General features: G+C 45.2%; 1 protein-coding gene and 1 long non-coding RNA gene across 9 annotated transcripts in view; one reads left to right on the top strand and one right to left on the bottom strand.

Moving 5' to 3' along the window:
- Positions 1–16,898: 16,898 nt before the first annotated feature.
- On the bottom strand, positions 16,899–19,269 carry LOC135328493 (uncharacterized). The gene is made up of 2 exons (XR_010389419.1): positions 19,207–19,269; positions 16,899–17,377 (listed from the first exon to the last, which is right to left on the bottom strand). It is a non-coding gene; the product is annotated as an uncharacterized LOC135328493 (long non-coding RNA).
- Positions 18,926–24,770, top strand: part of PHF21A (PHD finger protein 21A) — a 140,661-nt gene continuing 134,816 nt past the window's right edge. For 3 of the 8 annotated variants that reach the window (XM_026107499.2, XM_064512644.1, XM_064512645.1), the window contains exon 1: positions 19,743–19,933. The gene's annotated coding sequence lies outside the window, so the exon portion shown is untranslated. Of the gene's footprint in view, positions 19,405–19,740; positions 19,934–24,770 lie in introns of those variants that run through there. The other 5 variants (XM_064512647.1, XM_064512646.1, XM_064512650.1 and 2 more) reach the window with 3 other exon arrangements.

Below are 24,770 nucleotides of genomic sequence, written 5' to 3'. Positions count from 1 at the left end.
GTAGCACTTTGCACTTTTCTTTACTGAGTCGTTGATTTTCTCCAATTTAGCAAGATCATTTTGAATTCTCAGTCCATCCGCCAAACTGTTTGCATCCTCTCCCAGCTAGATGATGTCTGCAGATTTTATGAGTACTCTTTATTCCCTCGTCACAGGTTGTTAATGAAAATCCTGCATAAAATGGATTCCACACAGATGTTGGAAGGACCCTGTTTGAAAATTCCTCCAAGTCTGACAGAGAACAATTCATAACTGCTTTTTAAAGGCACTTTTTTTTTAACCAGTTGTGCAGCTACCTGATAAGAATTTCATCTAAACCGTATTTTCTTTTTTTGCTTATGAGAATGTCACATGAAGTGGTGTCAAAACCTTGTAAGAGTCAAGATGTATGACTCCTGTTTCTTCCTTCTTACCTACTAAGCTGAATATGTAGAACCTACACCGATCTAAGCTAAGAAGAGTATTTTCATACAGGCTTGAATTTATTTATCAGTTTCTATACTTCAGTTCAATCACTGCAATTTTGTGTGCAGCCATAGCCTAAGTAATAGTCTCCAATATCTCAGTGATTAAACTCATTCAAAATTCCAGCAAGCATCAATAAAACATTTTCCTCCCATGCTAGGACAATATATAGTCAAAACCATGAGATCAGAGACTTTTTACAGTCCCAAATTCAGCAAGGGATAAGAACAGTTGGCACTGTCTAATATGCATACAGTGAAAACCCCTTTGTGAAAACAGGAAAATGTAGGTCAATTCTTGAAGATATTTCTCTACTTTGTAAAATCCACACTCAAGGAAGCACACTCATGTGTGCTAACAGTTGTGTATCCCATCATGCTAATGATTTTAATTTATGTACTGTTCTGTACTACTATGAAATTGCCGATGCAATCAGTGAGTATCATTGCAAGAAAGTAAATCTGTTCTTACAGATGACTTAAAAATCCTCATTAGCCATCAGACATTACATTAGACAAGCATTTGCTATATCCTCAATACATGATGCACTTTTTAATGAATAGATGACTTGTCTGTTTATTGGTCACCTCTGTACCTAATAGCTCCCAACACTCCAGTATCTAAGCAACTTGATTCCATATACCTTTGCGTTAAATCAGTGGCCTATCTCTAAGAGACACTCTTCTTTTTAGGGAAACTCATACTTCATCTCAAGGAATGAATGGTTATGATTCTGTAACATTGGAAGTGACTAATCCAGTGTTGTAAATGGGATAAAGGGAAATGGAATGTATTTTGAGAACAAACAGTAATCATTGACACAGTAATTTGCATCCCTAGATGTTATAATAATGACTAAGTATCACTTCCCCTTGTTTGCATAAGGAAGAGTAGGCAGAGAAATCCAATGATTTGGCTAGCACACAAGCAAGTCACTGAAAAAGAGAAGATCTGAACGTAGATCGCTTTTCTTGCATGCTGTTTTCCTGTTCCCTACTAAATGTTTGAAATACAGCATTTCAAAAGATGTTATCCTTTTTAGTACTGAAAACTCTGTAAGGGTTTCACTGATTGACTCTCGAAATAGCCTGATGCCACAAGAGTTGGTCAAGACTTGTAGAGGATTTGAGAGAGACAGTGAATTGCCTTCGGAAGAGATGGTTTAGAGGAGGACTTGGAATTCCTGTCAATTTACATATATTAAGTACCAACACTCTCAATCTTGTGCCTTTTAGTTGTCTTGCTGATGAAGCTAACGTATTTTTGCTGCCTGAGGGAACTTTCTGCTCTCTAGAAAGTGATTGCAATTGTAGGGACCAAACCACATTCAGAGTCCCTTCTGCTTGACAACCAATTTACATGGTTTTAAACAGGAAGTACTCACTAAGAGTGGATTCTAAAGACATGCAGTGAGCAACTCTGCACAAGCATTTCTAGACAGGCAGTCCCTAGGAAGTCAGAACTACTGCATCAGAGAGCTGGAGTGTTTGCAAACTGAAAAGCAGATACATTTAATTCTTAATTTTTTGGAGGAAAATTAAGCACCTGAGATATGATTTGGTTTGTACTAAATAAAGGGAGTGAAAAATGTCATTAGCAGGACTGGTGATAGCACTCTAAATTGTCTTTCAGTTTCACATTGACTGCTTACCACAGGACCAGGGCAAATAGTAGGTAAATACAACCTTTACTTAGCTTCTCCTAACACATATAAATTAAAGGGTGAGGCAGTCCAACACTGACATATGGTCAAATATAGGCAATATGTCCCTAGAAAAGGTAGTCACTCTTTATAACAATTACTTGTTTTCATGTCATTATGGATCCAAAGGGAAGGGTAAAATGAGTAGAACCTATAGACTTCAGTGTCCAAGAATATGCTAATCTTTTACTGAGGGTCGGTCTAGCACTTGCCTCCTTCTCCGCAGTCCGTATATCTAAAAGGAGGGGTTAGATTTTCCTGAATATGTGACGTAAGAGTTACTGTGAGGGTGTCGGCTTTGGTTATGGGAAGCAAAAGGCAGAGGATTCTAGCTGCTAGACATGGTCTTCAGACCTGAGAGGAGGGCCAGAGCTCATGAGGTCTGGGGCTGTCCAGCCAGGGGTGTGATCCTGGCTCCCCCATGGGCTGGGGCCAGCGAGGGCAGGATGTCGTGACATGGCAAACCCAAAAACCTGAGAGCACCATTCCTTGCAGCTGGCAGGGCCATGGCAGGAGGCAAGCAGCACTCCTGCCCTGAGCCCTGGGGACCTACCTGCAGGCAGTCCTCAGGAGCATTGTTCAGTCTCCTTTCTCCAAAGATGAAACCACCCCAAAGCTGAACCCTCCATTTCAGTCCATTGCAGCACCTCTCTAAATCCATCTCCTCCTGCCCTATCCTTTCTCTTCCCAAAGATACACAGCTGGGGGGAAAACAAGCTCCCTGCTCACCTGAACTGGAAGGGACTCCTTCCATGCAGCAAGGAAGAAGGCTCTGCAGCCCTCTCTCCTAGAGGCCTGTCCCTAGCTTTCATCTCTAACCAGAGATAAACCTGCTGCTCGGGCACTTACCCAGGGATGGAATCAGCAGCGCCAGGGCCAAAACACAACAGGCCACCACCAAGCCAGCAAAAGCCAATTCAGTGCCTCAGGGAGACCCTCCCTTCTGCTGTTCTGTTCCTCACCTGAAGTGTAACCCTACATCTTATTTAATCTTTAGCGGAACAATATCTTCTGCCATTATTAAATTAATGCCACTCTAGAGATTAATTAAAATTGGTCCTATCCATGTAGGGGTCAATCTAAGAGCTGTGTTCAGGTGCTACCTTACTAAATCTTGTGTCCAGCCACAGCATTAACCTCTGCTTAGTGTCTTCCCTGCACTTTGTCACTCACCAGCACTAGGCCTGGTGTTAGAAATAAGAGTGAACAAGATATATCAATAAATCATGCTACCCAGCCATTCTTACTCATGTCCTGTCCCTGACATTATCCTAACATCCCTATCCCTAACATGATCACAGAGGTGACCCAGTCTGTTTTTTAGGAATCAAGAAGGGAATGTTGTCTGCCACATTTCTGGTCTTCTGTTGCAATTATTTTACACATCCCAAGGTGTGTACTACTATTGCTTCTGTCCAAAGAATGGTCCTCAGTATCGCATACTGTGCCGTTAGTGAGTCATATTTCACATAAGAGGTGAAGTACATGGGGATAATACATATGTTGCTAATATCCCTCTCCCTAGTTCTCTTTATGTGTTTTTTGTTTGGTGGAGAAAAAAAAAACCAACTAGTAATTAAGCCTCTGTCCAACACCAGCCCGACAGCTTCGCACATGTGCTCTACACTTCCCCCTGGTGTTTGCCTTTGCCTTAGAGCAGAATTGATTCAGATGTCGCATAGTGTGCAAATAACCTTGAAGTACTTGTGGGTTGATTGGCACCCTTTGGGTGCCACTGCAATGCAGATGAAGAAATATTTGTTTACATATGAATGAAAGATATGAAATTCAGTGATTCAGACCCATTAGCACAGTGAAAGATAACTAGCAACACCCTTATCTTTTCCAGAGCATTTCCCAGCTGCCTTTTTCTTTGTCTAACTCCCCCTGCACTGTGTCCCAGTGCTTTCTCGACTTTGTTCTTCTCTCTGGTTTTGCCTCACTGATCTCATTTCCTTTCCCTTACTTACCTCTTACACACTGTGCTTCCTCTTCAGCTTTCCCTATGGCTTGTTCCCTGCTCTTGTTCTTCTCAAGTTCTCACAATAAGTGCTTTTTTTCAGACTTTTCCCTGTTGCACGTGCCATGCCTGCTTACACCTTCTCCCCCAGTCACCAGTGCTGACATTGCTACCTGCCACGCACCAGTTAACCACAGTCATAACAAACCACTCTCGGACACCTCTCACATCCTATCCCCAGGCTGTCTTGCCATACACCACCAGCTTCCCACTCCCCTCACTTGGACATGCCATTGAGTGTCACTTGTCATGCTCAGCAACATCTGCCACTCCTAGACACCACCCTAGCAGCCACCCACCACTGCTTTCAGGGGCTATTCCCAGAGGAGCCTCACTGCCACCACCCTTGGCCATAAACCCTCCTGCACTCCCCACGGTCACTGCTCCCCAGGCCCTGGGCCTTCCTGACACCTCCCATCCCTCCCCTGCTGTTGTGCAGGCCTTTGATGGATGTGGCCATCTCCCAGCACTCTCCTCCCATCCTTCCCAAATCCTTCTCCCTTCCAGCCCAGTGTCACCACTGAAACTTCACCCCCAGATAGTAACCCTGCTCACAACCCAACCGCTGCCACACTGCCACTTCCCAGCACCTATGGTCGTGTCTTTTTTGTTCTAATGACATTTTCCTTTTTACTGTAGGGTACACACGAGCGTACCCTTGTCACCTCCCCCTCACACCTGCTTTGGCTGCCCCTGAGCTTTTGACGCTCCCCAAATCCAGGCAATGCCCACTGCCCCTCAGCCCCTATCCCCCTGCCTTTCTGCTTCCAGTTCTAAAAAGAAAGTTTTCTGCTGTTTTTCCTTTGTCTCAGCTAACTTACGTATATGGATAGCCTGAATTAAAAACACAGCATAGATGAGGGATTTTAGTTTTACTGGATGGTAAATGAAGTGAGGCCATCACTAGACAAAAGCAGCTTCATCTAGTTTACTTCAGGGTAAGCTAAAGTGTGATATTTTTATCTCAAAAGAGCTTGCATGTGTTACTTACCCTCAACTAGAAAGCACACCTTTTTCAGCAAGGCAGAGAGGCTCTCAGAGGTCAGTTGAGGTGAGAGGGAAAAGCATGTTACCTGTAGGGCACTGTTGGAGGGGCAGGGAGGGAGTCTTGGGGCTGCGGAGCAGCAAGGAGAGGGGCACAGCCAGCCAGCAGGCGAGGAGGGAGGGGTGCGATGTGGGGGAAACAGAGAGAAGGAGAGAGCTGGGAACATACAGGCAAGAGGGGGGGCACTGGCAGAAAGGGAAAGGTGGGAGTCAGAGGAGCTGCAAGCAAGTAAGGGCAGAAGAGAGCTGTGGGAGAGGGAAGGAAGGGAGGGACACTCAATGGGATATAGGCAGGAAAAGAAAATGTCAGGAAAGAATAGAGAAAAAAGATGGGAATTGAGAGGAAGAGAATATACAAGAGTGTGAGAGGAAGGAGAAGGGTATGAGAGGTAGCATGCATTATGGGGCAGGCAAGAAGGGAGATTTCATGGAAAGGCGTAATTAAAGGTAGAATTAAGCTTGGCAATGAGGAAAGCACTTAGTTAAGGCAGAAGAGAAAGATAGGGGGAAAAGAAGGAATGAAAGAAAAAAACCTTAGATCCTAGAATGGATGAGGGAGATTCCAGGAGAGAGAGGAAGAAAATGAACCAGAAAACAAGAAAGAAATCATCAGAAAACAACAGTGATCCTAAAATACAGCACGAACAAGAGTGAAGATTGTTTGAATCTTGAGGAAAAGACAGAAATAAAGAAGGAAAAGAGAGTAGCCTTCAAATATTTCAGAATTCTTCCTTAAAACAGTTCAAAACAGAATCTTCTACAAACAAATATTACAAGCAAATATTACAACAAATATTACAAACAAATATTACAACCATGTGAACACACATGTTTTTTAAACATTGAAACATTTTCAAACACATTCTGAGCCATCTTTTCTGGCCCCAGCCATTACTACCCTCACTTTACTATAAAATCCTTGATGTAGTGTAGAGCTCTTCCCTATACAAATGCCATAATATAAAGCCACACACTTGTTACTGAAACAGCAGTAGGGAGGAAAAAAGATCCCTCCATGTGTAAACCCCATTATCCTCCCCATTACTTAACATAATTCGCTTCAGGCAGCAAGTCAAATCCTCCAAATATTCACTGCAGTGAGAGATATGGAGTGAGGAGCTCACTTATCTTTTCAGGTGGATTTCACCGTCTGTTTTTCTCTCTTTGTTCTCACTTTCTCCCTAGTTCTGTTGTTTTTCTTTTATCTTTCCCTTTCACGTTTCTCAGCCCAATTTCACTTTCTGCCTATTGTTCTCAAACAACTCACAGAGTTTCTAATTGTATTTTCCTCACCGCCTGTTACCCACCCTATTCTGACACCCTCTGGGGGTCCTTTTGTTGCCTATCCCTTTTCTTTGCATTTCTCCATCTCTCTCTAGGTGCCCTCTCTAGACATCATCTTCTAGCCGCCCCTGCCAAAGCATGTGCATGGTACATCTCACCAAATCTGGATACTTTCCCCAAAGATCTTGTGTAACTTCCCAGGGTTCTGGGAATGAAACTCCAATATTTCATTCTTTCTCATGAAAGGGAAATATCTAAAACATTGCAGTTCCCCTTTGAACACCAGTAGAAAGGAATATCCCCCCTCCACCATGTATATAAGCCCATTACATATGTCTATTCTCTACTCACTTTCAGTTCTTGCCCTCATGGTCTCTGGTACCCTCTGTTTTGTATTCAAACATCCCTAATCTTTTTTGACCCTCTGCTCTGATCCCCATGTGGCTGTGAAGAACTAAGGCCAAACAGCAAGGCAGAGACTGCTGAGCCTCCCACCCGCTTGAAGGTGAGCCTTAGCCTCCAGGGATGTGAATGTCCCTACACAGAGCCTGCAGGGAGGACCTGGGACTAAGCAACAGTGGCCTCACATGAGCTGCTGGGCATGAGGGCTGCCCATGGCTGAGGTTTCTGAGGGTGAGAGAAGGGTTTATTTAGAGCACTGTGCTCAGCAGGGACACTGATAATTTACCTCTGTGTGCATATAAATTTAGACTTGGATATTTGCCTAGATTCCTGCTCCCATCAACTCCATATAGGAGTTCCTGGGACTGAGGAATTCCAGGTGGTTCTAAAGCAGGTACCTCAAGCCCCTTGTAATTGAGGTGTCCAGCCCTCACCTCAAAATGTTGAGGGATCTCAGCCTCCAAATTACTCTGTTCTGGATCCCACCACATGGCAGCATCCTGGACTGCTCCAGATGCAGGCACCCAGGCACTACCCTGCCCTAGCCCACATGCTGTTGAAAGAGCCTTAATCCCCACAGACAGAGGTGTCACAGAGACCTTCCTAACCCCACACCACTTTGAGGCTCCCCCAAAGTGACACATCTTGAGATGTCGCCACCTGAATTCGGCAGAAAGGAGCTTTCTGCAGGGACCAAGCTGTAGCTAACTTGGAAAGAAGCAGCGAACAGTTGTAGAAAACTCTTTATGGCTGCATTCAGTTTCTCCTTCCAGATGAAGATAAGGACCATCTCTGAATAATCCCAATGCTTCATGCTCTGTTCTGGCACAGGCATATCCCCTCTGCACATGTTAAGCCCATGGTTAAGGGTAGCAGTAGGAGTAAAGCAGGTAGTGGCTAAGGGCACTCTATCTCACTGCATGCAGTTTGTGACTGCGATGAGGACTGGAGTTTGTTAATGCCAATGCTGTCTATTTTGTTTCAGGACCAGAAATCTCCAATCTTTTCCTTAACTGTTTACACAACGCACAAAAAAATACAGTTCTTATTTCAGGTGTTGGTGGTGCTGTAGCATGAGAAACATTGTAAATCTGAGACAATCCTACCTCGCAGCAGTCACTCTCTGCTTCCTAGCACAGCCTTACGTGCTTGCATCATTTCAAAGCACAGTTAGGGGGCAACTGTGTCTTGAGCCAGAGGACACAAAATGACAGTATTGTTTATCTATCTAATCACACCATTTTATCCTCAATATTGAAACAAAGAAGGAGCCTCTAAACTTTTCAGATGTGTATCAGAGAAACAGGACAGATTGGCCCCAGAGGCAGATTTTCCATCAAGCAGTTCACACCAGCCAACCAAAGGAAGAGGCACAATGAACTAGGAAGCCAAAAATCAGCAGAAAAATCTCTGCTGCTTCTGCAGCTGCCTGATGGTGAAAAGGAGCCATCTCGATGCCAGAAGGAGATAATCCGCTGACAGCCGGTTATGCTAGTAAAGATAAATAAACACAAGCTATTCGATCCCCTCCAAGGACTGCAAGGTAGAAAGGGTGTAACTTCCTATCCCTGAGCTCTTTACAAATAGCAGAGAAACATTTGTTTCTTGGGAATAATTAATTTCTTTCAGTTCTGGTTGAAAATAGAATTGCTGAGGACTGAGTTGGGCTGGAAATGGTGTTTTAGGACCTTTACGTATTTAGACATTTTTCTTGAATTTTGCTCTAAATCTGTATAGGAAGCATTTCTTCTCCATGAGGGCAGGCAGAGTTTGAGGGCTCACATTTTATCCATCAAGGTTAATATACCTAACACAGTCTTCTCACCTCTGCCAGAAGAGATTCCCTAAAGAGTTTTAAACTTTTGAATGAATTCCCCAGAAATATCCATTGATATAATTACTCCCTGGCTCCCTAGGTTCCGTTCTGCTTGTACTGAAGCCCTAGAAAAAGGCAAGCATCCTGTGTGAGGAAAGACACTGTTCATGTGAAACTAGGGATTTAAAAATATATTTTACCAAGCCCCAGTATTATATTTAGTGGTGTTGTAGCTGCCATAGTCTAAGGATAAAGAAAGGCAAGTTTTGAAGGTAATACATATTATTAGATCAATGCATATTGCTGGAAAACACACACAAGCATTTAGGCACGCAAAACTTTCTATAGGTCCAAACTGGAAGCAGTGAACTTCAAGGTAAATATACATATTTGTAAATATAACTTCACTGTTGTTATGACTTGTGTTGCTTTCTCTCTGATGTGCTGCTGCAGATGACATTTCACCTTCCCAGCCTCACATCACCCCATAGAAATGAGGGATCTGCAGCCCCTCTAAGTTCACTTGTTGCAGGGAGGAGGGTTTACTCCACCTCACTTTTGAGGGATGACTTTTCAGTCCCTCTATAACACTGGAAATAAAACAGACCCCGCTTGTCCCAATAGGTCTCTCTCTTCTCTTGTGTGCCCCTATTAAAATATTTTAGTAGTGCTTTATGCTCAATATATATTTGCCAAGTGATTTACAAACAAATGCAAGAAATCCCTAGAAATAAAACCTCAAGACAGTGGTGTTTCCTGCAGTTCGGGAAAGTTTCCTGGCAACTTGGGCTTTTTTTTTTTAAGCATGGGGCAACGTTTTAATCATGCCTGTAGCCACCAGCAGCTCCCTTGGGCTGAACTCCCAACTCTGCCTCCTCCTCCTCCTCCTCCCCGACGCAGTGGTGGCTCCTGGTGGGAGCGGTGGGGCGGATGCCGTGGTGTCCCTTTCCGGGAGGAGCCGGGTGGACCACAGCAGCGGAGCAGGGCAGGAGCGGGAGCAGGACAGCGGCAGCCAGGCAGTGCGAGGTGGCCCCGCGGCGCCCCGGCCCCGGCCCCTGGGTCACCTTCCGAGCCACGGGGCTGGCAGGCTGCTTTGGGTGGTCAGCCTGTGCAACGCGTTTCCTCTCTGGCCTTCACGTGGCCCTTTACAACGTTCCCACGTGAGCGATATATTTTTACTAAAGGATAAACTGTCTCCCGTTTCAATAAATATGATATGAATGACAGGGGAAGGACTGTTTTCATTCTCGTAAGGTAATGATAAAAAAATCAGTACAAGAAGTTTCATTCTGTTCAACTAAAGAGTCAGAAGGCAGACAAACTTTATATACTATAGGCACACATGAATACAGTAGAAACCTCTCGCACTGATTTTTTTCCCCTCCATGGAAGTATTGCTACTCCCTTTATTCCTGAACGCTTGTAAAAATGACAATACTGAATGAGACCAAAGATGCATCTTCAGCCATCTCTGATAATGTCCCATCTCTGATACTTAGGAAGGACTGTGAGAAATGGAGTGCATACTGAGGGATCTTCCTCCTGATACAGCCTCCTGGTTTGTGGTGAAAGGGCTTTCTGAGTCAGACATTGCATCCTGCAGTACATTTCTTTCATGCCTTTCTGAACGTATTTTTATTTTCAGGCTTCGTGACATCCTGCGGCAATGAGTTCCACACATAACTATGCACTGGGTGAAAAAGTATTGCTTTTCTTTGTTTTAAACATTGTCTAGTCATTTCCTTCAGTGCCACTTATTCTTGCATTTTGAGAGACAGGGAACAATTGCCCCCTGTTCTCCTTCTCCATGTGACTCACCATCTAGCAGGCCTCTTATGTTCACTCTCAGTTTTCTCTTTTCTAAGCTGAAAAGTCCTAGTTGATGCATTTTTTTTCTCAGTTGAAAGTTATTCCATATCTCTTCTGTTGCCTTTCTAATCCTAGCATATCCTTTTTGAAACAGTCAGACCTTTGGCTTGCTGTCATAGGTTAGGCATGCTATGGCTTCATAACTGGGCAAAATACAGGCTTCCATTTAATTTTATAGCCTTCTGATAATTTCTAACTCCTTATTTAACTTTTTGGCTGATGGTAAGCACTGAGTTGATGTTTTCAAGAGGCCAAATTATATTACCAGTGAGACTAAGATGAACAGGAACTTTGCAATGTTTTGAAACTATCAGAGACTTTCGTTCTAATTCACTATAGTGTATCCAAACCCACTGCGAGAGAAACTAATGAAATTACGCCATGTTTCCACTTGATTGCCTAACAGAATTTTGAGAGAAACAGTCTTTTCGCTCTGCCCCCTGCTAGTGAGAGGAAAATATGCTTATGCTTACGTGTACTATTCATATAGGGAAGCGATGCCAATGAGATTTGTGAATATATTGACATTATCCAACTGTCTTTTTAGCTGCAAAGCAAAATGTTGGTGTATCTTACTATTATTAATCAATTCTGAACACAGAAAAGGAACAAACAAGCTTAACTACTGAATTTTCTAACTTCTGAGTGATAGATTTTGCAAGTTGGCTATCACTCAAGCAACAGAAACCTTGAATGGAAGATACTAAAATAAATTATGAATATCTATGTGTACCTCTCATTGCATACATGTGTCTCTGAATTTATTATAGTGTAGTTCTATTGTAAAACATAACTAAGTAAAAAGGGCATGGTCTCACTTTACAGATGCATTCCATATAAATCAGGTCTGCTGACTCCTTTTTGATCTTTACTTTGCCCCTTCCCAGTCTGTTCAAAATGCAGCTACATTCAACTCTTGATTATCTGAGAAAGCAGCAAGAAGAGATAACATAGCCAAAGCAGAAACTCAGAAATAAGCAAACATGTATAGGAAGCTCAGAGAACAGGGTGACATGCAGCAGAGAAGGATTAGTGATTCCAGCGGCTGTGAAGTACCGGGGTGCCAGAGCGCCTCAGAAGCTGCAATTCCACGTAGCACGGTGCTCGGTGAGCACCGCAATGCTTCCAGGAGCCCACGCTGCTTCAGCGTCAGCCACCTTGGGGGGAGCTGCACCCGCAATACACTCAATCCTAGATAATCTGGAGTTGACTAACATTATTTATTGTTAGGCCATGAAATGCCACTTTGAATCCCTGCACTGGCACTGACCTCTCTGTCCACTGAATCATAGTTAACTCTCTTATTCTCATACGCAACGCCATGCATGGCTCTGCTCCTAGATTCCCCTTTACCATCACTCCTTAATAATATGTGCTTCACAGCCACTCTTCCCTCCTCTGTCTGTTTACCTGTGCTGGGCTACTTGCTGTCAATAGAATGATCTTGCTCTCCCAGAAGCCAGGGCAACACCTGATGAGTACATGGGGTCTGGTAATTTAATGCTTCCAAAGCTTACTACCGCTGCACTGCTCTCAGACACTGATATCATTCTCACTACGTTATTCTAAAAGAGGAGAGGAGATAATGAGATTAAGACTAAAATGAATAGTGTGAAGTCTGTGCTCTCCTGGTAGGCCCAAACTGGCAGCTTACATATATGCCTAGTTAAACACTCAAAAGAGAACTGAATTGCTTTTTCAGTGCTCCGTACACTGAAAACCCAGGCTCATAAAGTATCCAGTGATATGTAAGGATTTAGGGGCCAAATGTGTGCAAAGATTTTTGAAAACTGCAATCAGCATTTGTATTTGCAGCAGTTAACATTTTGAAATTCTCACCATTACCTAGTTTTCCCACTGCATCTTGGTTCCCCTTCCCTCCCCCTCATAGTGACCTTTTAAATTATAGGTTCCTCAGGGCAGGCTCTGCTTTATCATGTCTCCCCTGTTAAGTGCCAAAATGACTATCAGCAATTAAAAGGACTAAAAAGATATGGCATACCGTCTATTAGTGGTGTGCTGTTTACAGGGCTGGACATTTTTCTATGTATGTTGTTCGCTGCAATGTCTGATTCCCTGCATGCAGGAAGTCTGCTTGTTGAGATGTCTATATGTTATGTCAAAACCTGGTAGCTGCTGTCATAGACCACGACTTGAGCCCTTGGTTTACCACTGTAGACTTCTATTTACTTATCAGGCTAGCGACACACTGAAATGCTCTGTTACAAAAGTTGTCATTTCCCTTTAGCGGGTCCTTGAAAACTTACTCAGTGGTTTCATTTCCAGCTGCAGGTTTCTGATTCTACTGAACTTTCTGTCCTCCAAGCTCCCTGAAAATGAAGGAGCGAGAATTCTGGTGAAGGTATCTGGAAAAGGGTATTTTGATGGAGTCTAGATAGCCTATAATCACTAGTGGTCAAAAAACCTCCCACAGAAAAAGGTAGCAGGGTGACCAATGTTACAACAAATCAGCCTGAATTAGAGGGCATTATGTTGTTTAACAAAAGGGGTGATGAGCCAAAAAGAGTTTCTTTTACCTTATAGTGGAGCTGTGAGAGGTCCTAAGACAGTTCATACTGGTGGCTTAAAAACGAGTGACTATTCCCTGGCCTGTTCACAGCTGGGCACACAATGTCTAGCTCATTGTGGTTCTAAACACTAGATGGGACCCGTAAGTGAGCTTAGTCAGCCTGGCCAGCCACTCAAGAGTCATGAGCAATGTCCCCTTTATGACTGCTCACATCTATCTAAAGAGAAAAGATTAAAAAAAAAAAAAAAAAAAAAAAAGGAAAAGAAATCCATTCCTCCTGATTCCCAGAGACAGTATCACTGGTCAGATCTTCCTTCAGTCTGGAAGTGGCCAGAACCACCACACTGTCTGAAAACAGATGTATCTCCAGAAGCACTGAGCAATGGCTTGTGAAGGGTAAGATACACTCTGGCCTACCCAAAATGCAGATCTGATACATTACTGGTAGAAATAGCCAATGTTATGCTGGAGGTAAGAATAGATAAAGAGCAGCCAACCTTCCTGACCTTGCAGGCCACATACCCAAACCTTAATGTGACTGAAACTGTGGGAACCAGGGAGGAAGAGCTCTGGGAGCTGCTGGCAGCTAGGAGGTGATGATGGTTCCTCATAGGTTTCCCCTGAGCTATGTGGGAACAGGCCAGATGCACAGCTAGGTCTCAAGGCAACCCAGAATGGCTGATCTCTATTGGTTAACTGCCCCTCAGAGGTAATCCGTCTCTTTGCCTTGTTCCTTCTGTGAGAAACAAATGGTATCTCCAATAAGTGAAACACTAAATGATAGGAGAAGGGAATGCCAGAGGATTCATTCTTGCAAGGCTACACTTGAAATAGCTTGTATCCCCAGTGAAAATCCGCAAGAGAGACAGGCAACTTTGTGTTACACTCACAGGCTTTTCCCTGTCCCTGCTTTTGGGTGCAACTCAGAGAACATGACTTTTGCAAAAGGGAAAGAGCAGCCCAATGGCTGAATTACCTTTACTGGAATACAGGCAATACACTCCTACATGCACTTTTAGCCCGCATGGCCAGGGGGTCCTGCCAGCCCTGAGCTGTGACAGTAGAGCGCCAGAACTGCCAGACTTGCAGCCGAACCCTTCACAGCTGAGTCCAGCTGACAGCTACTGAAATAGCAAGTCCTTTCAGATGGGCCTGGGTAAGCGGGAGTCTGCTTCACTGGCTGCTGAAGCAATAGTCTTGTGTAAAGCAGTAATCCACAGTTAAAGTCTGAGGTTGTCAGGTTAAGTAATGTGTTCTGTACTTAGGCTGATGTCCTTAATGGCAAGCCTCTTGTGCCCGTCATATTTTCGGGCTCTGGCCCCAACCAGTGGCCTAAACTGTTTGTTTCATTTTCCTTATTGTCTGGAAGTGAGCTATGCCCTATCCTTCCCTGACCCAGGGAAGAGGAAGGTATCTACCTGTAGAAGGAGCTCTTTGCTGAGATCCTGCTGGCGAGATAACCCTGTGCTGCAACACAGGTGAGAAAACATGCAGGTTCCCAACTGTTTTCTTACACTGGAGCGTGTCTTGCCTACAATGGTCTTCTGGCTTCCTCTAAGCACAGCTTCAGAAGCTATGTCTGCTCTTACTTGCAGGCATCTAGCATCCCTGCCAAAAGCTCCAGAAAAACAGTAATAGGCAAGTAACAAACTTTTAGCTTATTTTTTAAGGTAGTTTTGTTGCTGGAAACCAGGGGAAGAGAAAGTGCTACGGGGCAACTCAGCTCTCTGTCAATTTAACCTGTGACCCGTAGTTTAGGCACTTTTGCACTTGTTGCTAATTCCTTTTACTATAAGCTGCTACAAGACTGTTTGTTTCTGTGTATTAACTATTGTCATCTCCAATTTTGCTCTAAGTATTCTCAGCAAATAGTACCGCGAGATGGGCTGGTTATAATGAAACTAGCATGATACGATGTAACTTCTTATTTTAAACACTTCTTACAAAAATTTTAGGCAAGAGTTCTTAAAATGCTCCTGCACTAATACTTTACACGGACTGTGCTTCCTTCTCTGAAATTTGCCCAAACTGGTGAAATAACATTCAATGAGAAACATCATCTTGGAGCAGCTTCCTGCAAATTCTGATGGAAAGCCTGTTGATTTGTATGAGTTTTCCACTAACTTCAGAAAGGCTTTGGGTTTGGCTTGTGCTTGTAAGTGCTCTTAGGAAGTGAACTCGGAAAAGGGAACTGGATGAGTATCCAGGCCAATGGGATCAACCAGAGTGGAAAATTTGTACAAAGTGAACTTTGAATTCCGATGGACAGGAGCAATACAACATTTGGAGGCAGAGGTGCGGAGGGCAACCTTTTAGACAAGAACTCAGGAAGCAAAGGAAGGAACATTTTTGCTAGGCTTTTACGAAGGCATGCAAACAAAGCATGCTAGGTATATCTATATGAAGCCAACAAATAGGAGTCAATTTATTCAGACATTAGCTGGGTATCTGACAGTACGGTTGCTTCCAGTTTCATGCATGAAACCACTTCCAATGCCACTAGTAACCGAATGTTACCCAGGCACCTACACAAGTTTCTATTACTGACATGCAAATGAAGCCAAGTAGCATGGAGGCTGGGATCATTTCTCTTCATTATCCCAGTCTGAACAAAGGAATGGTGCATGTACTGAACGAAAAACTTACAGTGTGTTTCTGATAATCATCACCTGTGGATTAAATTGCTGAGTTCAGAGCGTAAAACAGCCTAAGCTACTCTACTTGGCTATGACCCGAAGATCACCGTAGGTAGCATGTGCTGAATATAACTAGTATCACACGGCACTGATCGCCGCCTGAATTCTAAGACAAACTATGTAAAATTTCTTTGCACATCTATGGTAACAGCTAATGACTTTTTCTCTTTGAACTTTGTCCAAAGTTCATCTCTAAAACAAACTTTAGTCAAAGTGCATGTATTGACTCCTCAACAGAATAAACATGCCGAATCTATAACAATGCTTAATCGCCAGTTCTAACTTCTTTTAACTTGCTTGTTAATCAGAAAGATAAAAAATAGAGAAATAAACAGGCTTTACTCAGTATTTATTTTTGTGGTGCCTCTATCTAAAACTCTGAAGGACAAAAGCAACTCTAGTCAGATTGTTTTCAGAGTACACTGACTCGTTTTCTTGCTAAGCACTTCAAACCCTAACTTAAGGTAAAATTAAAATCCAGGCTGTTGTCTGGATTGTAACGCTCAGCCTCTACAGCTTGAACTGCTGGTAGTACAAGTCCATCTGGAGGAAAAATCTGAGTATTAGGGTTGTGATTTTCAGAGGGGGTTAATATTTGGACACAAAATCAAGACTGGAGAAGGGGGAGTGGGGGTTGGACGTAATGCCACCCCCCCACACAAAAGAAGCCTCAGTCAACTAATGTGCAGATCTGACTATAATCATCCTGATCTCAGTATTACTTGATCTATTGGGTGGCTGTAGAAATAAAGCAGAAATAAGCATTAAAAGCAAGCAGACTATTATTAAAAAACATGCCATATTTTTAGTATACTAACAATGAAACTTCTTGTCACAGTTGGACACTTTGGAAAAGCTGCTGCAATGGCAATTTAATTTTTTGGTAGTCCCAAGCATATGACTTTACCTGTTAGCCCATGAGATGCGTAATAAATGTCAATAACTATTTGACATGCATTCTGATATTTTCTGTGTTTTTGTTTTTTAGTACTGCTGATCGGACTCATACGAGGCCTTCAAAAAAGGGTAGGGGGAAGATTGCTTTGAAAACAAAGCCAAACAACAGGAGGTTACAAAAACCAATGCATTTTTGGATAATTTTATTTGTCTTGTACCTTTTTCTTTTCGTGCCTTTAAAGTTTGTGTCTTCAAGCACATATCTACAAACACACAGGCTAAAAACTAAATTAAAAAAAAAACCACTGAGTTTCTCCCATAATCATATGAATCCAGGAGCTACAGCTTTAAGAAAGGCACCAAATGTTGTAAAGTTCACAATTAAATCACACAAAACTTGTCAAACTGATGGAAAAGAAGTAAAAAATTAACGGTAATTAAATAAACAGTGGCTTGGTAGCCTGATTTCTTGACAGTGGAGAGGAAACCTTGTTGTAAATCCGCACTCGCTTGGAGCACACAGGAATTCTCTAGATGATAAAACTGTGTGTTACTGCCCAATCACGACGAGTCCCGGAGTTACTCATCATGACTGCTTTATGGATTTAGTTTCACAACATAATAATGAGTTCATCCTGGTTTCCTGAAGCATCTGCGGAGATAACGCACACACTTACTTCTATTCCCAACATGCGTACCTTTTGAAGAAATAAAGCAGTGCGAGAGGCTATTAAAAAAAGATAGGTTTTGTATTGCATCAAAAACTGGCTCTCTGCGAAAGCTCATGCAAATCCTGCAGTGTTCAGGACACGTCCTGCTGATTTAGCAATGGTGGCTCAAGATATAAAGGCAAGGTTTCTCTATTTCTGCGAATCAGAGTAGTTTCAGAAGCCAGAGACGCACACGGGATATATGTCACGCCTGTAACTTAAGCTGGTTTATCGCAGATAAGCACTGGTGCTGCATGGGTTGCTACTCGGATGGAGGCAGCACCTAGGAGCCCATTGTGCTGTGTCGTAAAAACTCGGAGAAGATGGTCCCCGGGCTGCCTTGCTGCTCGCACACACCAGCATGTTTTGCTTTGAACAAACGAGCAGTACCGCAGCCTCCGCGTTTTCATTCTGCTCTTAACAGCCCGCCCGTCCGATTCGCCTTTATTTACCTCTCGCATTAGCACGCACTGCAGAAAGCTGAAAATTAATCATATATAACTTTACCGCTTTGAATGTGCCTATAAACTTTTTAACTTTCCCCATTTTTTTTTGGAAGGGAGGGAAAGGGGGGAAAAAAAGAGCGAGCTGATGCACGGCCGTTTCCCACTACTCCCTCGGAGCATGAAAGCAAATGGCAGCATCGTCGGGCGCCGGCGGAGCAAGTTAATAAATAAATAAGCGAACCCAATCGCGTGAACGGCCGGGCGGAAAGCGGCGGCGGTCGGAAAGCCCTCCCGGCTGCGCACTGCGCTCCCGCCGGAGGGAACATGGCAGGGCCCCGCCACCGCCACCGCGCGCCCGCGGCCCTCACCGCGCCGCCGTGCCGCGCGCCCGACCCCGGCCCCGGCCCCGCGGGCGCGCGCCCGCCCGCCGCCGCTTCCTGCGCGCCCCCCGCGCCCGCCGCCCTGTTGCATCAACTTCCTGTGCGCAGCCCCTCGCGGCGGGGCCCGGCGCTGCGCCGCCTGCGCCCGCGCCCGCGCCGCGCGCGCGCGACCCCGCGCGCGGCCCCGCGCCCGCGCCGCGCGCGCGCCGCCTCCGCGGAGGCCCGCGCTCCGGCCGGCCGCGGGGGGAGGGGCGCGGGGGGGCCGCGCGCCCGCAGAGCCCCCCGCCCCGCGCGGCGGCGTCGGCGGCGCTGGGGCCGGGCCCGGTGCCGGCGCCCCGCGCCCGGCGGCGGCGGCGGCAGCGGCGGCGGCAGAGTTTGGTGCCCTACTTCACTCTACTTTAGTTTCACTCACTTCACATCCGGGCTTTTTCCCTAGGCAATGGGAGCCGCAGCACAGCCCGTTCCTTAGGCAAAGGGAAATAAATTCGCCGCACCGACACGTCAAGTAGTCCCCCTCGGAGGAGCCCGCCCGCCCGGCCCCCGCCTGGCCCCCGCCCGGCCCGCGCCGCCGCCGGCCCCGGGCAGCGGGCGCGGCGCCCCGGCGCCCTCCCCGCGGCGGCCCGGCGGCGGCGGCGGCGCGGGCGGGCGGGGGCGCGCGCGGCGCGGGAGCGCGCCGCAGGCAGGCAGGGAGGCCGGCGGCGGAGGGATCCCGGCGAGCGGGTGCTGCGGCCGGGCCGGGTGAATGGGATTGAAGAAGAGTTCAGCTTCTCGGCTTGTTTTTGTGTCACAGTTTCTCTCCTCCTGCGCCTCTTCTGCTTCGTTCCTTCCTTCCCGCCCGCCCCCTCCTCCCCCCGGCAGGAGGAGCCCCCCGGGGAGAGGGGGAAGGAAAAGGACCCCACAGAGGAGAGCGCGAGCGAAGAGGAGGCGGAGAAGGGAGCAACCTACCATCTTCCACTCCCCGCTTAGCTTAAAGAAAGTGAGAGGAGGAGAGAGAGAGAGGCGCCCAGAAGCGGGGCACGGGGCGGCCCGGAGGAGCGGCGGCGCCAGCACCCTCCCCCTATGAAGAAGAGTCCTCCCCCTCCCAGAGAGGTCCTGCCGGGGGGACCCCGGCCAGCCCGCAGCGGCGCCGCCGCCACCAGCAGGGTGTAGTATCCCCCTTTCGGCTTCGCCCCCGCCCCCGCGCGTCCCCCTCGGCGGCCGCGCCGCGCCGCGCCGGGCCGGGCCGCGCCGGGGCGGGCGGGGCGGCCGCGGCCGGAGCAACAGCCTCGCCCGGGCGCTCCGGCCAACTTGGAGAGGCGGAGCAGCAACTTGGCGGGCCGCGGGGGAGGGCGGCGGGAGCGCCCGGGGAGCCGCGGCCTCCGCGGCGGGCACCGGCAGAAGTTTCTGAGCGGCGGCGGGCCGAGCGGGAGGAGGGCGGGCGGCGGAGGCGGCGCGGGGGGGGAGGAGCGGGCACGGGGATGACACACCGCACCGGGAGGGGGTGGGGAGCGGCGCGTCCCTCCCCTCCCCCTCCCCCGCCCGCCTCGCCGGTCCTCCAGGGCGGCCGTTGCCAGGCCCCTGGCTCGCGGTGCCCTTCCTCGCCGCGATGCTGCCGGGGAAGTTTTATTATCATCTCCGGGATGCCGCCGCCGCCGCCGCTGATTGATAATTCGTAGTAAAGCTGCCGCTGCAGGTTTTTTTTTCCCTCCCTTCCCCTTCTTCTTCTTCTTCTTCTTCCCTCCCTTCCTTTTTCCTTTCATTCGTCTTTGTGGCTCGAGTAGCGCTGGGAAAATTCCGTTTCTTCTGCAACTTGTTATTCCGAAGTGCCCGCCGCCCCCCCGGGGCTGCCCTTCCCGCACAGGTACAGCGCGGAGCAAGGGCGCCCCGGGGGTTTCGCACTTCTGCTCGGGCACGTTTGCCGGGATTGAGACGTGTACTTCGGCTTTTCCCTCCTCTCCCCCAGCCCCCTCGTCTGCGTGTGAGTGTGGGTGGAGTGGGGCCGTATGTGGGACTCTGCCATTTGGTGTAGTCCTGTTGTGCATGCTCCTTTCTTCACTTGCCTTCCTGCTTTTTCTTTTCCGGTTTTCTTTTTTTCCTTCCCTTTGATTATTCTGAGCTGCATTGTTGGTAGATTTTTTTTTTTTCTCCTCCCGACCACATTGGCAGTCTGGTGCGTGCTTGCGGGATTGTACACCTGAGGCTTTTAGGTGAATTTGTGTTGGATCAGTGTATGGAGCTCTTCATTCAACTTCTTCTCAAGTGTCAGAAAATGAGGCTATGAACAGATGTGTTTCAATATGGAGTGATTTCCAAGTTCCTAATTCTTGGGGGTGGAGGAAAGAGTGCCATTGGAGAGTGGCTTTTGTTTTCGATTGGTGTACAAATGTCATCACATTTCAGTCACGTGCTGTAATATTCTTTGTTCAGCTATCAAAGTGTGGTATCTGCTACACCTGTTCCCACTTCTTAATTGTACGTAACGGTGATTGCTCGCAAACCTTAATATTGTGGATAGGCGCACTTCCTCTCCTTCTCCCTGGATGTTTGTTTGGGCCCAAGCGCCGGGCTTGACAATGAACTTTTGTTTGTTGGAGAGACTGCGTGTAAAGAGATCCCACTGGGGATAATAACTTGCATGTTGCGAGGAAGTTGTGTGCCGTGGTGTATGGGAGGTCTGAGCATGGAAAAATGAGGAGGGGACGAGTACTCAGTGATGCCAGGTTATAATAAGAAGCAGCAGCCCCACTCGAGCTGGTGAAGTTTTCTTAACTAGATAAGCTATCACTTGTTATCAGGTTAAAGGACAGATACTCCAGTACACCCGTACGGGTCCCCCCCCCCACCACCACTTTGTAGATTCTGAAATAGCCGAAAGGCGTTTCATGGTGATGCTTGTTTACCCTATTTTGCATTGTGCTCGGTCCTAACAGTGAAGACACCTGATTAGTTTCAGTTTTGTAAGTCAGTTTCCTTTGGCTTTCCTGTGCCTGCCGGGAGCTAGCTGGGGAGGCTGCGTTTCTAGCAGAGCAGGGGGACGTTTGACTTTGATGAAAAGAGGTTTATTTTGAGACTTAATTTGGGAAGAAAATAACAAGCTTCATAAAACCTTGAACACTAGAAATCTAAAATTCATACTTTCTACCCAGCTAACATGTAATGCTAAAACTTTTATATTAAGCATGTTAATGACAATGTGCAATATAACTTCATAGTTTGTATATAAGAAGTGATGCTAAATTACCGGTAGGAACAGGATCTTAAGACAAGCAAACAAACCAAAAAATGTCCGCAACTACCCATGTGAGTTAGAGAAGTTAATTACCAAACTTCAGTAGAAAGATCACAGGGTTTGGGTATTTTATTTATATCTGAGCTGAATGATAGCTGAATTAAACTGCTTTTTTTTTTTTTTTTTTGAAGTAAGGAATTCTGTAGCTCAGTAAATGAGACTTCAAAACTATATTTAAAAAAATTAGGTGAAATGCTTCTCGCTTGTTTTTAAACCTTTCAACCTTACTGTGGTATAGAAATCAGATTATCTAGGAGTTTGAGTAACTGGCAGTAGGTACAGAGGGAATATTAAGCAACCTCTTTGTCCATTGACTTATTGTGTAGTAGCTTCTATGGAACATCACTTCAAGGTCTTAAGAGACTGGTTGTCCAGCGGAAGGTAGGTTGCTTGTTCACCAAATACTTAACACCAGCTGGATGTCAGCTACATCATACCTACAACTTTTAGCTCTACTAACCTGAGCAGTGAAAAAGTTGGAGTGGGTCCTGTTATGGGTTTTAGTGATTTTCGGTTAACTAACAAAGCTAACGTGGTGTATAATTCAAGATGTCACATTCAGGATTTTTTTGCTCTTAGAATAATTGTTTTACTGTTATTCATTGTAACGTTTCAGTCTGAAGGCTTTTAAGCTCTGCTCTTTTTTATGTGCATCCTGAACTGGATTTATGGAGAGGTTGAGAGAAGGAGCATGGGGGGGGGTATTAGTTTTCTCCCATTTGGGAATGAAAATATAAAACTTTCCTTCAAAAAACTTAAAGCAGAAGTAAGAAACTGTGATTTTTGTACAGTTCCGAGAAAATTACTGTTTGTTTGGGTTGTGTTTTCCAGCTTTAAAAATAAGTTCTCTGCCTTCAGTTTAGTTTTTGTGAAGATCACTCTTCACCCTAGGCCATGCAAGTTCAGCTGTGTTTCAGATATTGGACCTAAAAAGTTCTTACTCCAACTTTACTTTTGCCTTTAGAGATGAGGCTTTGTGTGTGTATGTGTAACTTGATTGTTGAAATCATAATTTTAAAAAGTTATCCTTGGACTGAATCTGTACAAAGGAGACAAGTCTCCTGTATTTTTTTTAGGAAAATAAAATACCTTTCAGTGGAGCCTTAGAAAGTTGTGAAATTCTGAGTGCTTTCCGAAAGCTTTAATAGTGAGTCCTGCTATCCCCTTGATTGTTCAAGCAGTTTGTTTGTAGTGGCTATAACAGCATATAGACATACTGTAGCTGTTCAGTTTCCTGATACTTACTCTCTGAGCCGTGGAGGTGGAGTGAATTGATGCTGTTGGAATTTGTTTACAACTGAGATTTCTGTTTCATTTTCATACCAGCTTGTAAGAACTGTGATGGACTATCTCATCCTTTCGTATGTTATGGGCATTTTGTGCACGTTACCAGAAACCCAAGATAAACTTCATGTTTGAAATGTGTGTGGGTGACTTAACCTCTTTAGTATTGTTGTTTCTGTTCTGTTGTTTGTTAGTTTTGTTTGTTTGTTTAAAACCTTTTGGAAAGAACTTTGGCGTGACAGCGCTTTGCCCTTTGGAGGGGCGTTGCGTGACGATGTGCTCTGTTAAGCGGACTGGCCTGTAGGAGAGGCTCCTTGTGCAGAAGGGGCAGTGCTAAAAATCTATTATTAGGTTTCTAATAGTATTTCTCTACTGTCCCTCTCAGCCTTTATGCTCGCAACTGTGCAGTCACATGGGTAGCCGTATACTGGAAGTGTAAGACTCCACAAAAGGCCTGGCTTCTGCGTGTTCGTGAATCGCCCTTGTTCAATTACTCTGTGCCAGAAAGCAGCTCGTGTCCTGCTTCTGATGTGTTTTAACTGCACAAAGGATTATTATTTAGGAACAAACCGTATACTGGAAAGGTGGGACGGTGTGCAGATGAGCCTTGAGATGTGCACTGAATGCAAGCGGCAAGATGCTTACTTCTGTACCCTGTAAATAGAGGGTGAACTGAAGGATAGTTTTTATAGGTATCCTACATTAATATTTCATGTTCAGTACAACACAAAGCCAGTTACTTGGCTTGTGCTGGTGGTGGATTATGCATTATGCAGGCAAAACAGAAGTTTATTTACATTTGGGGGGTACTTTGCATTTTCTTATTTTCAATTTCTTTATTATAAATACAGTATCATTAAAAAAATCTGTATCTTTTGTAAGTTTTAAATAATTTATTGCTCCTTCACCTTATCAGGTTCCTCACTGTACAGAAATTGATAAAGTCTGATTTAAGTTGTTTGGCTCTGCTTTTCTTATGTCAAAACCTCACGAAAGCAAAGTGGCAAGTGGAGATATAAAATGGCTATAGCACATGCAGAAATGGAAATGTTTTTTAAAAACTTATCTAGTGTTGAGAGAAGGTCATCAACTCAAGTGGCAGTTAAATTTTAAAAATAGAATCACATGTCTTTAAAATAATTTTTAAAGCTGTAGAAAATTCTGAAAGCTCCCTTCCTTCTGTCTCAAATTACGGCTATGCCTGCTCCCCTAACAAAGCTTCAACTTTGTCACTGAATTTTTTTGCTTTAATACTTTGATCATTGTAGGCTTTTCAAGAAAGAATATGCTACTTGGTAAATCTCAAAAATGAATTCTGCAGAGAAACCTATACTGTTTACACCATTTTAATGATATAAACATTACATTTAATGATTTTTTTTTAAGTTCATCCATAGGAATCATCAAGTGCCCCATGCCTGAAAAGCTTTATGCATAGATGGTTTGACCTATTACACGTCCCCTCTTACCTGAGATTTCTTGTTCATTGTCACTGCAAACACTTGTCCTTTGATTCGAGCTCATATGCCCAAACCATGTGTCTTAAAAAAAAAAAAAAAGGGGGGGGGGGAAGGGGGCACCCAAATACTGCAACCCCCTTAAAACCTAGCGTAACATTTTTGTTACTGGTGGGAGTACATTTGTATATCATAGATACAGAGTGCAATGGTGCTTACGTGAGTTCTGTTGTAGGCCACATTCACGCTGGCTTATATGCTATTTTAATGTATGAATTCTTAAAATGCCTGTTTTCCAGATTCTGCCCTTCCACTTGGCAGTGCTATGCTTGTGGGATGAGAGGGTATGTTACCAAGTTCACTTGCTACAGAAATTGTATTGTTTGTTTCTTAAATGAGGGACTCTGTCATGGTATATATAATTAGAAGTATGTTTTGAAACTGTAGTTGGTGCATTTTTGAATGAGGGTGCAGATGCATGAATGGTTAAAATAATGGGG

This window comes from Dromaius novaehollandiae, chromosome 5, assembly GCF_036370855.1.
Source record: "Dromaius novaehollandiae isolate bDroNov1 chromosome 5, bDroNov1.hap1, whole genome shotgun sequence".
Classification (NCBI taxonomy): Eukaryota; Metazoa; Chordata; class Aves; order Casuariiformes; family Dromaiidae; genus Dromaius; species Dromaius novaehollandiae.
This window is presented reverse-complemented; position numbering and strand designations above follow the sequence as displayed.